We start from the raw sequence: 12260 nt of genomic DNA on the forward strand, positions 1-12260 counted from the left end.
GTATCTTAAGACTCCCAGAATCTGCAGTAGCAGAAACCTGAATCAGCAGTTGGAGCTGGAGACAAATCTGGCATTACAATATGGGAAGCCAGCACCGAAAACACCAGGGTAAACACAAACTCCACGTGTATATTTCAAAACAAAATAACAATGGAGTTGATGAGTTTATAATAACGAGAGAACAAATATACATCTGTAATGTGGGCTTATGATACAAATTCTGCCAAAATATGTAGAAAATGTGTCAAGGAAACTTTGAACATAGTTAGCTCATGACAACTTTATAGAATAGCATAACAATTAATTTCAAACTATGATTTAAAAATACAGCCAATGGACCTGGCGTGGTAGGCTAGAGACTAAAGTCTTTCCCTTACAAGTGCTGGAATCTCATGTGGCCATTGGTTTGTGTTTCAGCAGCCCTGCTTCTAATCCAGCTTCCTGTCTGTGGACTAGGGGAGCAGTAGAGGATGGCCCAAAGCCTTGGGACCCTGCAACCCCCTCATGGGAAATCTGACAGAAGCTCCTGGCTCCTGGCGTAGTAATGGCTCAGCTTTGGCAATTGTAGCCACCTGGGGAGTGAATCAACAGACATAGGATTTTCCTCTCTGTCTCTTCTCCTCTCTGTGTATCTGCCTTTCTAATAAAAATAAACGTATTTAAAATACAGCCAAATTCATTAGTTTGTTTGTTATACTCAAGACTGAAAAATTCCTAGCCATATTTTCACTACAAGTGATCTAATTTCATAATCTTGCATAATTTTACTCTGAATCCAATTGTTGAATTTTTAACTAAAACACAGTCTCAGTAAATAGAACTATCCTGTAAAACAGCCGAGGCTTGGCTCAACTGCCTCAACCTCCACCTTCTGGTGCTGACATCCATATGGGTGCTGGGTCCTGTTCTTCATGCTCTGCTTGGTATCCAACTTTCTGCTGTGGCCTCAGAAAGCACTGGGGGATGGATCAAAGCCATTGGACCCTGCACCCGCGTGGGAGAGCTGGAAGAAGCTCCTGGCTTCTGGTCAGTTGGGGAGTGAACAAGTGGATGTGCAGATAGAAGATCTGACTCTCCTCTGTAACATCTGCCTTTCCAATGAAAATAAAGTTTAAAAAAGAAAAAAAATGAGTAAAACATACAATTAAAACTGAAACTACATGTACACTTAACAAAAATATCCACCTCCATCAATCTGTATATTTTACATATATTTAAAAGACCACATATGGTTTGTTTTTCATGAAACTTAATCTTTGTTTGAACTACCTCATATTCAAAATGTTTAAATCTTTAAAGCTGTCTGTAGATTCTTTCAAATTGTCTGATCTTCCTGCCTCTGGAGTCATTAGTGCATGATTCTAAGGCTATGTGGACAGAGCACTTATTTACAATAATGCTAATGAGTTCCAGCTCACTCAGCTCAACTTCCCTGGCGATTTCAAGCCAAACTAAAACAACAACAAAAAGCACCTTAAAAAATTACAAGGTCACTTTCTAACTTTCCTATCTCTTTACTATTTTATTTGGATGATCAATAACACTTTAGTACTATCCTAAAATGCAAACAATATTATCTATTTATTTTTTTAAAAGATTTATGTTTTATTATTTTTTTTATTGGAAAGGCGGATATACAGAGAGGAGAGACAGAGAGGAAGATCTTCCATCCGATGATTCACTCCCCAAGTGAGCGCAACGGGCCGATACTATGCCAATCCGAAGCCGGGAGCCTCTTCCGGGTCTCCCACGCAGGTGCAGGGTCCCAAGGCTTTGGGCTGTCCTCTGCTGCTTTCCTGGGCCACAGGCAGGGAGCTGGAAGGGAAGCGGGGCTGCTGGGATAGAACCGGCGCCCATATGGGATCCCGGGCGTGCAAGGCGAGGAGCTTAACCACTTGCGCCACCGCGCTGGGCCCAATTTTATCTATTTATATATCATTGCCTTCCACCTGCTCCTGGCACTTTTCATCTTAATTCCTCCTATTGATTTTTTTAACTGTCCCATTGAATTTCTGAAAATTTTTATTTAAAAAGTTGTTATTGGAATATAGACATTGAGAAGTACATAGTTGTACATATGTTAAAATGAAAAAAAAATTCTAGTCCTGTAATTAGGGATCCCTGAGGATTTTGCGAATTACAATATTGGAAAACATTTTTCACTGAAACTGCTTTTCCTTAATTGAGCCCTGCATATTACAACTAAACTTTAGAAAAGATTAGATACTGATTTAGATTGCAATGAATTAATAGACACAGAAAATACAATGATCAATATTGCAAATATAATGTCATTTGGTAAGAAGTGTTTCTGTATTCATTCAACAGTCTTTGATATAAATTACTGTTTTCTTTGTTGTGCTTAGTTTTGAGTATTAAGCTTTTATTTACCTGACTAGTATAATTTACCAGTAATATTTTTATCTGTAGTAGTTCCATACCATTATCAATAATATTTCTGTTTATGACATCTGTAGGTGCAGTTAAAGGAGAGGAATAGGTTGGAAAAGTACAGCTTCCTTCCAGGACAATCTTGCACCCACACAGTCTGATATGAGGAGGGCAGCTTTTCTCTGTATGATCTGAGAGATGAAGGCTCGGGAATTGCTTGCAGTCAGGCCTGGAAAACCACAAGTACGTTTTTAATTAGGCGGCATAACCTCAGGTTAGTGGGGCATAGGGGAAGGTTAGAAATTTCTGTTTGAGTATGCAAAACCCACCAATATAGAGGATTATGCCAAGGCAGTTTGGTACTACATGTGTTAAATTTTCTAGTTAGCTAATTCTATCTCATTCAAAACAATGATGCGATTGCTTGGGGATATGAAATTGAGTTTGTAGAAAGAAATAAGCACCTCGTAGCTGACTAACCTGTTTTAAAAAATTGACCTGATTGGGAAAGTGTCAAATTGATGTTTCCATGCATAAAGTTGTTGGAGAGGAACCAGATAAGAATTTTGTCCCAGAAATTTACGAGTTTTGTGATTTAGGATACGTTACTCTGTCATTTCTTTTTGATCTTTAATAAGCATGCAGCAATAATATCTGCTTTACAAGAGTTTAAAATCCTTTAGTGTATTTACTGTGTCTAGATTATACTTATTTACTTTCTTAATTTTACAATGTGTTTCTTACTCTTTAAGCCCTTCTCACAATAAACTCAATTCCAGTTCTGATTTCTATCATGCTGCCACCAACTCTCTTCAGCTGCCACATGTCACATCTGTGGAAACTTCCCTTCCCAGATTTCCTGGAAAAATCCCTCACCCCAGGGGTCCTTATGAGTGTGCATTTGTCTTCATCTTATACAAAAGAAAGCTAAGCTTTGAAAACATGAACTCCCTTTTCCAAAGTCCTCTCAGAGTAATTGGCGAGCAGCGCAGGTTTCAAGCTCCTGTCTCCTTTTAAAGTTCATGCTCTTTTCACCATGCCCAGGCTGAGTGAAAGACATGATGTAAGCTGCATTTAAAGAAGGATGTCTGATGCCAATGCTCCCTGTAAAAGGACAAGGAAACAGATGCAATCTGTCTCAGAGGAAGAAAATATTTTCTAAAGACAAGATTGGCCTTTAGGGGAAGAGTTGCAGGAAGAAGGCAAATTAGGGACACAACCAATCAGGCTAACCGTCTGAAACGATGGCATGATGGTTGGAACCATTTGGTTCAGTCAAGAGGAGGTTCACAGGGTCATGGGTTACTTAAGCCAGTTTAAAACTATTCTTTTGATCCAACGAAGAACTCAAAAGCAGGACACCTGCTCCACTTATGCGATGACAACAATGCAGTAACAGGAAAGTGGATCACAGAAACATTATCCATCAAAAACATCAGGATACCAACAGTTATAAATGTAAAGCTGTTCTATGTTTTTCTATGATACTTGTCTGTGTGATCACTTCTGAATAAGATTAATGACTGTATCTATATAAACAATGAAGTAGGACTGGGCACGGTAGCCTAGTGATTAAATTCCTCACTTTGCAAATGTTGGGATCCCATATGGGCACTGGTTCATGTCCTGGCAGCCCTGCTCTCATCTGGCTCCCTGCCTGTGGCCTGCGAAAGTGGTGGGCATGGCCCAGGGCCTTGGGACCCTGCACCCACATGGGTGGCCCAGAGGAGGCTCCTGGCTTCTGGCTTTGGATGGGCTCAGCACAGGTCATTGTGGCCACTTGGGGAGTGAATCAGCAGATGCAGGATCTTCCTCTCTATTTCTCCTACTCTCTGTGTATGTGATTTTCTGAAAAAAGAAATAAATCTTAAAGAAAAACAAGTGAAGTACATTGTCTCTGTCTTGTGGTTGTGCCTCAGCATACCCAAGACCTGCACAGGAAAAAACCCACAAAATGCAAGGGGTACTCTTTCTCTTGGTCATCTTTCAATAGGTAACTATCTTTGATTAATCTCAGGGTTCCTCTGTCCAGCAGGCCCTGAAACCTCTGGGTGAGGGGAGGTGAAATGACAATGTCCTTCTGCAGCAGAAACACTGAAGACAAACTGGTTGTGAGGAATGTCTGTTTTTTCGAGAGAAGTCACAAGCTGATATAGCGTAGGAAAAGGGGGCAGGCAGAAGGCAGTACCAACAGTACTTCCACCCAACAACAACATTATGACTGGCTAACAGATATGTCAGTCTCTCTGGACCCTCCAATGAAGTTAAAGGTCAGGAAGCACAGGAAGCTGTGTCTTGGGGCAAACTTGCTACCTGCTGAAAAGAAGGATGAATGTAACATTTGACTTCCTAAAGTTGTTTACAATGGAAGTCTTGAGTAGTTTCTTAAAGAGGCTGAGAAGAGAGACTGGGGTGCCTCCATTGCTCTTGCTGTATGCCCAGTGAACAGGCCACGTTGGGGTCTCAGCCAGCCAAGACTCCTGCCATTGGTTTCTTTGGGGACACGGTGTGCCATGTTGCTATGGCCTCCCACATGGGCTAGGCAGGCAGAGATCCAGGGCGATCTCCCACACATTAAGACAGGTAGTGAAATATTAGCTCATCCTGGGTCCAGAGCCTTAAGACTGGACTATATCACTGGATTTGCCACATCTCCAGTCTTCAAGTTGAAGGTCTAAGAACTTGTTAGTGGTCATCTCACTGCTTATAGCCTGGAAAAACAGCAGAGGATTGCCCAAAGCCTTAGGAACCACATTTTACAATGCAAAGATATTTTCACTGTATCATTGTTACTAATTACTCTTATATAACAATTTGGTCTTTATTTATAACGCATTTCTTTTCAAACTAGAGTTCCTGAACACATTTAAGCTTTTCTTAAGCTTTTTTCTTAAGCTTTACTCTTCAAAAATATTTTGTTTTCTTATTTGTAGGCTATATTTATAGAGAAGAGAAACAAACAGAAAGAAAAAGAGATCTTCCATCAGTTGGTTGACTCGCCACATAGCCCAAATGGCCACAGTTGCAGAAGCTGATCTGATCTGAAGCCAGGAGCTTCCTCTGGGTGTTCAAAACAGTTACAGGGTCCCAAGGCTTTGAGTCATCCTTTGCCACCTTCCCAGGCCACAAGCAGGAAGCCAGATTGGGATGTGTAGCCACCAGGTCCTCAGTCAGTGCCAATGTTGGATGCTGGCATCATAGACAGAGGATTAGCATATGCTACAGTGTTGGTTTAGCTATGTCCTTTTAGTAAATGTATGGGTATGATAGTCATGTTAACAAAAGGAAGCATGCATTGTTATATTTTTGAACAAATATAAGACATCTGATAAAGTATGGAATTAATGAATACCTTAAAATATTTGAGAAAGTGATAAAAATGCAAAATAAAAATGATTTTATAGATCTTCTGTCTAAATAATCCTTTCTTTGCTACAAATTTAAGTATAAATATGAGTGTATCCTATCTACATATTTATATGTTGGTCTGCATTGTAAGTAAACATATCGTTATATTACTGTCTGTGTTATGAACAATATTACCTTGGAAATCTAAATTGGTAAAAGACTATACCAATGCTGTATCACAAGAAAAAATGGGTTCCCATGATGTAATTATCATTGTATTTATATTTAGTGTATGAAATAAATCAACAAACCTTTAAATTCACGTAATTTTTGAATTTGATTGTTATGTAAGAAAATAGATGCAAGGGCCCAGCATGTGGTGCTGCGGTTTACACCACTGCCGGCCAGCTCCACCAGCACCACATGTGAGCACCAGCTCCTGTCACAGCTGTTTGATTTCTGATTCAGTACCTGCTGCACCTGGGCAAGAGCAGAACTGGGTGCTTGGGCACCTGACACCTGTTTGGGGATTGGCTGAAATCCAAGGCTGGCCACTGAGCTCATGTGTAAGATGAACAAGTGAATGGAAGATTCATTCGTTTTCTCTCTCCCACACCACCTCGTGTGTGTGTGTGTGTGTGTGTGTGTGCGTGTGTGTGTGTGTGTCTTCCTCCCTGGATTTATTCTTTTAAAATAAATAATTCAATATTTTAACATGAAAAGTCATGTCTTCATAATATGTATTAAACCAGACATAATATATAATTTTTCTCCAAAAGAAAGCAATAATACTGCTAAAGAACTTTCTGTAAAAGTCATATGGAGTGAGAGAATGTTCGTATTCCATTATGTATCTGGTAATGCCACATGTCCTACACTGTCTTAGAGTGCATAATTTATAAACATGAAAGATGAAAAAGCTCTGTATTAAAAAAAAACCATAGTTCTATAAATACATGTTCCATAAGTATATTTAGTTATTATATCTGAAATATGTTAATATTTTGTGAGCACTATTAGTACATAAACACAACTCTGGAAATGTTAAATTTGAATTTATAGTCTTTCATGCTGCTATTATATAACTAGAAGACAGGGAACATTTTAAAATCATTTTTCACCAAATGTTATGTACAACAATATTTTAAAGGGAACTATATATATTGCAAGTGTAGCCATGGCACTCCATAGTTCCTTTAAAAAATGGACAAAAGTCCATATCTAACCTTAAGCAGATGCTACTAATAATACTATTGTTCACAATGATTATACTAACACAACAATAATGAGCTATTTTTGATCAGAGAAAACATTTAGTTATTTAAGGACATGTGTGAAAATATATTTTTTAAATTACATCTTGCAATAAAGATATTATACATATCTGGAAATCATTTCCATTGTGTATCTGTTTTACTAATAAGAGAATCAATAGGATTAGGGAGGCTTCAGATAGTAACACACAAATCTTAATTGATACACACATGGAAAAACACAATCATGAGATAAGGGCAAAGACTGGAAGATTTTGGTACTATCAAGAGAACACAATAGGAGTGAGACTATGTGGATGGCAATGACAGAGATAGGACAGGCAGCTGTTTGACTCATGATTCAAACCATATTCATTTCTACTTAATCCTGGTAGAACATTTTAAAACAATGGCCATAAACTGTGCATGAAAATGATCCAATGATCTTAGTTTTAGCTTCCTCCTTGCGGTAAATACAATGGGCACAGCTGGAACCCAGAAAGCAGACCCAGAACTAGTTACCCTGCTTATCCTGCCCAGGGAGTGATGAACTGCAAACTTTGAATCAGTAGCTAAAACATAAAAAAAATTATACTCCTTTCATTCAGTAGGAATTGGGGACATTATTTAAAAAGCATTTTGGCATTTGAATATGTATTTGCGTTTTCTCAACATGCTTATAACAAGTTGTAAAATGTATATAAATATAGATACGTAGTTTTATATATATAATGTATATAACTATATATTATATTATATACAACTGCCATTATATAAAATATATAGTTGTATATATTATATATTATATATAATAAATATAACTATTCCAAAAGGGGGAAGGGATATAGTAAAAGGACAAAGATAAAAGTAATGAGTACTAATTGTATTTGTTCTACATATATATATATATACATATTTAATATGTGTTTAAGAATGAATCAAAGCAAACAGAAATAAAGGAAATGTGTTTTCCTCTGCAGGAGATGATCAGTGCTGGGAATTTGGTTGCATCACGCACTGGGTAAGCAAGGGCCAACGCCAGTGTTCTCAGAGCATAATCACCTTTACATGGTAACTGCTAAGCCATCTCTCCAGGCTTTCTTGATTTATTTACACAACTGGAGGGAACAGAAATTTCTTCAATCAAAATAAAGCATCAGAGTTTCTGATCAAATCAGTTAGTCTGTTGCAACAACTCCTTTCGTCATTTCAGGTTTGCCATCAAATATCACTTCAGAAATGCCTACCAAACCATCCTATCCCAACAGTGGAACTGACTCCATACATCTGTGATCCATCTTTCCTGCTACATTCTGTTATTTTTTCTTTATCATTCATCATCATTTGACAAACTCTTCCACTTGTTGTTCCATTTATGGATTGCTGCACAACAAATGACCCAACCCTGAATGGTTTAAAAGAAATAACACTCTTTTTCATTGTTACGCCTGGCTTTCGGGGACAGTAAATTCACTAGGACCTCGAGGTGGTTCTCACCTGGGGACTTTCCAGTGCAATAGTTGGAGCTATTGCTTCTGGATGTTGGCCAGAATTTCTTAATAAAATCTGGAACTTTCCCTTTTTTATCTGGTTTGATATTTCTTACATAGTGGAGGACTTAAAGCAATTGACTTTCTTATTTTACTCTTCAGGGCTTCAAGTTTACTGGAGCAAACAAAGTTTAAGTCCCTCCTGCGTTTGCTGTGTCCTAGCCTTGGAAGATGTGCATGGTCACATTTCTGTTTACAACTGACTTACCACCCTGCCACACTGAGGCACAAGTCACACGGTCCTCATTTCCTAATGAGAGGAATGGCAGCTCAGAACTGGCAAAGATTGTAAGATATCATTAAATTGCCTTTAGAAAATGTGATCTCAGTCAAGTATTATATTTATGCCTCTATCTGTACCATACATATGTATCAACATGCCATGAAGGAGAAGGCCTCTGTGTTGTACTTATAGGATTATATAAATAAAGGTTATTGGCATTCATTGTTCTTTTCAGGATGTATTTATGTATTTTTGTGGCTTTTTTACTATTTTAATGATCTTTACATAGTTGGTTAGATTTCGAAGTGTCAAGGGCTATAGGAAAGTGGCTAAGATCATTGTTTTCACATTCTCTCTCTCTCTCTCTCTCCCTCTCTCTCTCTCTCTCTCTTTTAATTTCTTCTTCTGTATCTGGGGGAAGAGGGGAGATAAAGTGAGAAGCCACACCCAGCTTCCCAACAATCCCAGTGACCCCTATTTGGGGCATGCTCTGAGGGCACTAAAGTGGCTTGATAGTTCAATAGTTCTGAATTGCTGCCAATTTTACCATTCCAAACACAATGAACTTTCTCCAGAATCCATTGTCTGACATAGTCCACCTTAGAGTCTCCGTTTGCCCAGCTATTCACTGTAAACATTTAGCTGGAATAGTTGATTCATTTGTTCTGTTCTTCATCCTCTGCTGTGGTACCAGGTGTCCTCTGCAGGCGCCAATAGGTTGCCATATCCTCCATACACTCCCGGATATGCTGTCCATTGCTCTGTCTGAGTCACTGAGGATGCTCAGCTTTGACACATGAACTCCTCTGTCAGACCATGGAATCTGCAATTCTTGCCCAGTCTGGGATTCTAAGTCCAGCAGTTCAATTGGGAGGATCACCAAAGAAACTGCATCTGAGGTGATCCCAGACCTGATTCTTGGGAGTGCTTGCCAGTACAGGGTCCAGCACAGACTGTTGCTCCACTCAGTCTATGCATATGCTGATGGTTGTAATTGTTAGGTCAGTTCTGTCTCCAGCCCCATCTTCTACACAAACCAATGGGTACTGGAGCCCAACCTGATCATGCCCACCACACACTGGGCCCTCACACAAACCAGTGGAAGCTGCAGTCTAGTTGGAGTGACCCACAATAACCCCCACCATACCTACTCCCTTCCCTGGCTCCCGTGCTTGCCAGTATGTATAGCATATTGGGCCAGTCTGTCCCACATCTCATGTAGCTCTCATATATGTCAATGGGCATTGAAGTTAGTTCAACCCAACCAGCCCCACTGTCCCACTCACACATGTGCTGGTGGGTGCCACTGACTGTCTAGTCATGCCTGCCCCAGTCCTGGTTCTCAAGCTCACCAGTTGGAGAAGAAGGTGCCCACTCTTTCATTCTTAGGCCCAATCCCATTCCCTGATCAGTCAATCTCCAGGTGGTTCTACAGTTTGACTTGACAAAATTAGCCCCCCCACCCGTGCCCCCATCTGCCAGCTGATGCTATGTCAGAGAGCATCCAACCCACACCCACTCAGACTTATGCTAGCACCAGTAGAAACAGTCAACCCAGCCTGGCTTTTCCAAAATCTAGCTCATATGAGGCCAAAATGTGTTATAGTTTTGTCTGGTCATGTCTGTCTGCCTGCATCACAACTCATGCTCTCCAGTGGTTATGGCAACCCAGCAGGGAAGCCCATTGCAGTCCTAAAACCAGCTTTGCCCATTCCTCCCCTTGCCCCTGGGTCTCAAATATGCTGGTTGGGTGCTGTGGCCCAGTCTGGCAAGGCCTGCCTTATCTTGGCTTTTACCAGGTGATGCTGTAGCCTGGCTTGGCCCATCCCTTTCCCCCAATCCAACTCACACTGGTAGAGGCTACAGCCTAGCCCAGCCCAGTCAGGTTCCAGACCCCAGCCCTCATGTGTACTGGCATGTATTACAACAAAACCTGGCCACACCCACACTCCATTCCGGTACTTGGATTCACCAGTGGGTGATGTGAACTGGCCTTGCTTGGTTTGCCTTGACCTGCAATAAATGTATACCGCTGGGTGCCATTACCTGGTCTGGTCTGGGCTGCTCCCTATCATGGTTGTTGCACTCACCTGCAAAGACTGTGTCCTGACAGAGGAATTTCCCAAGTCCCTCCATCAGACCCTCTCCCAATGGAAGATGTCGCTCCCATTGGTGGACCCATGGGCCCTCTCTACTCAGCCTACATCTTGTCCTAGCAGGAACAATGGCCTTTCATAACTGGCTTTCAATGCATTCTGGTTATTATTGTTGGGTGTTACAGCCCAGCCTAGTCTGGTCCACATGCAGACACAGATCAGCCTGGCTCAGCAGGGACAGAAACCCAGCCTAGCCCATCCAACACCTACCCTGGATCTCATAAGCACGACTTGATGCTGGAGTCTAGCCCAATTCAGCTCACTCATCCCCATTCCACACTTGTGCAAGGGACACTGCAGCCATGTTCAGAGCAGTACACAGTTCTCATTTCCATCCCGATATACCAGTGGTAACCACAACCCAGTCGGAGTGTCCCATTAATTCTGCAACCAGGCCTGTTCCCAGCCATCAATCTTGTATGTGCCAGTGGTTGCTCTGACCAACTTGGCTGAGTCTCTCACCTCTCATGATGTTTACCTTTGGATGCTGTAACCTGGCCTGAACCAGTCTGTACCTAGTTCCAACTCTCACTGGTGGGTGCTGGAACCTAACCCTGCTCAGTGTACTCCCACACCTGGCTCATGCAATCTGGTAGCAGTGACAGCCTAGCCCAGCATGACCTGTGCTCCAGTCTGGTTTCTGTTCTTGCTAGTAAGCTAAGGTTTGTTCGCCCATATCTGGTCCATCCCCTCCAAAACCAACCCACACATTAGCCAACAGTTGTAGTTACCCTGCTGAGGCTGCCCAACACCCAGGCCTGGGCCACATACTCACCAGCAGGAGTATGGCTCCATAGGCAGTTTTCTAGGTTCCTCCCTTGGCCCACTCCCTAACCCAGACCTCACATGTGCCAGCATGTGCTAAGACCTTACTCAGCAGAGCCTCCCGTCCATCTTGGCATTTGTACGACCTGGAGGATGTTGCAGGCCAGCCCACAACACCCTTGTTTTGGATGCATATCCATGTGGAACAGCTTGGACCTGCCCTTCCTATTCTCAGCCCCAGTACCTACGAGTGTTGGCACGTTCCATGTTAATACCTTGTTCAGCCCATCACCACCCCAACTCTTGAGCTAAACCAGTGGGACTTGTATTACCACAGGTTTGACCTACATATTCCCCGCAAAACCTACCTCTGAACCTGTTCGTCTCACGTGCTGGCTAGTGTGCTGATCCTGCCTAATTTGACCTGTCCCATGTTCTGACACTCAGTTAGGTACTTGGATCTAACCCTGCCAGATAGACCCCTAGCCATAGTCTTCATATGGGCTGGTGTGTGGGGGTAAGTGATGTTCTGCACTAACAGCCCATCTTAGGACTCCCCTGTGGCTGGTGAATC

This window comes from Ochotona curzoniae, unplaced genomic scaffold (genome assembly GCF_017591425.1).
Source record: "Ochotona curzoniae isolate NIBS_2020 unplaced genomic scaffold, NIBS_Ocur_1.0 contig_430, whole genome shotgun sequence".
NCBI classification, from domain to species: Eukaryota; Metazoa; Chordata; class Mammalia; order Lagomorpha; family Ochotonidae; genus Ochotona; species Ochotona curzoniae.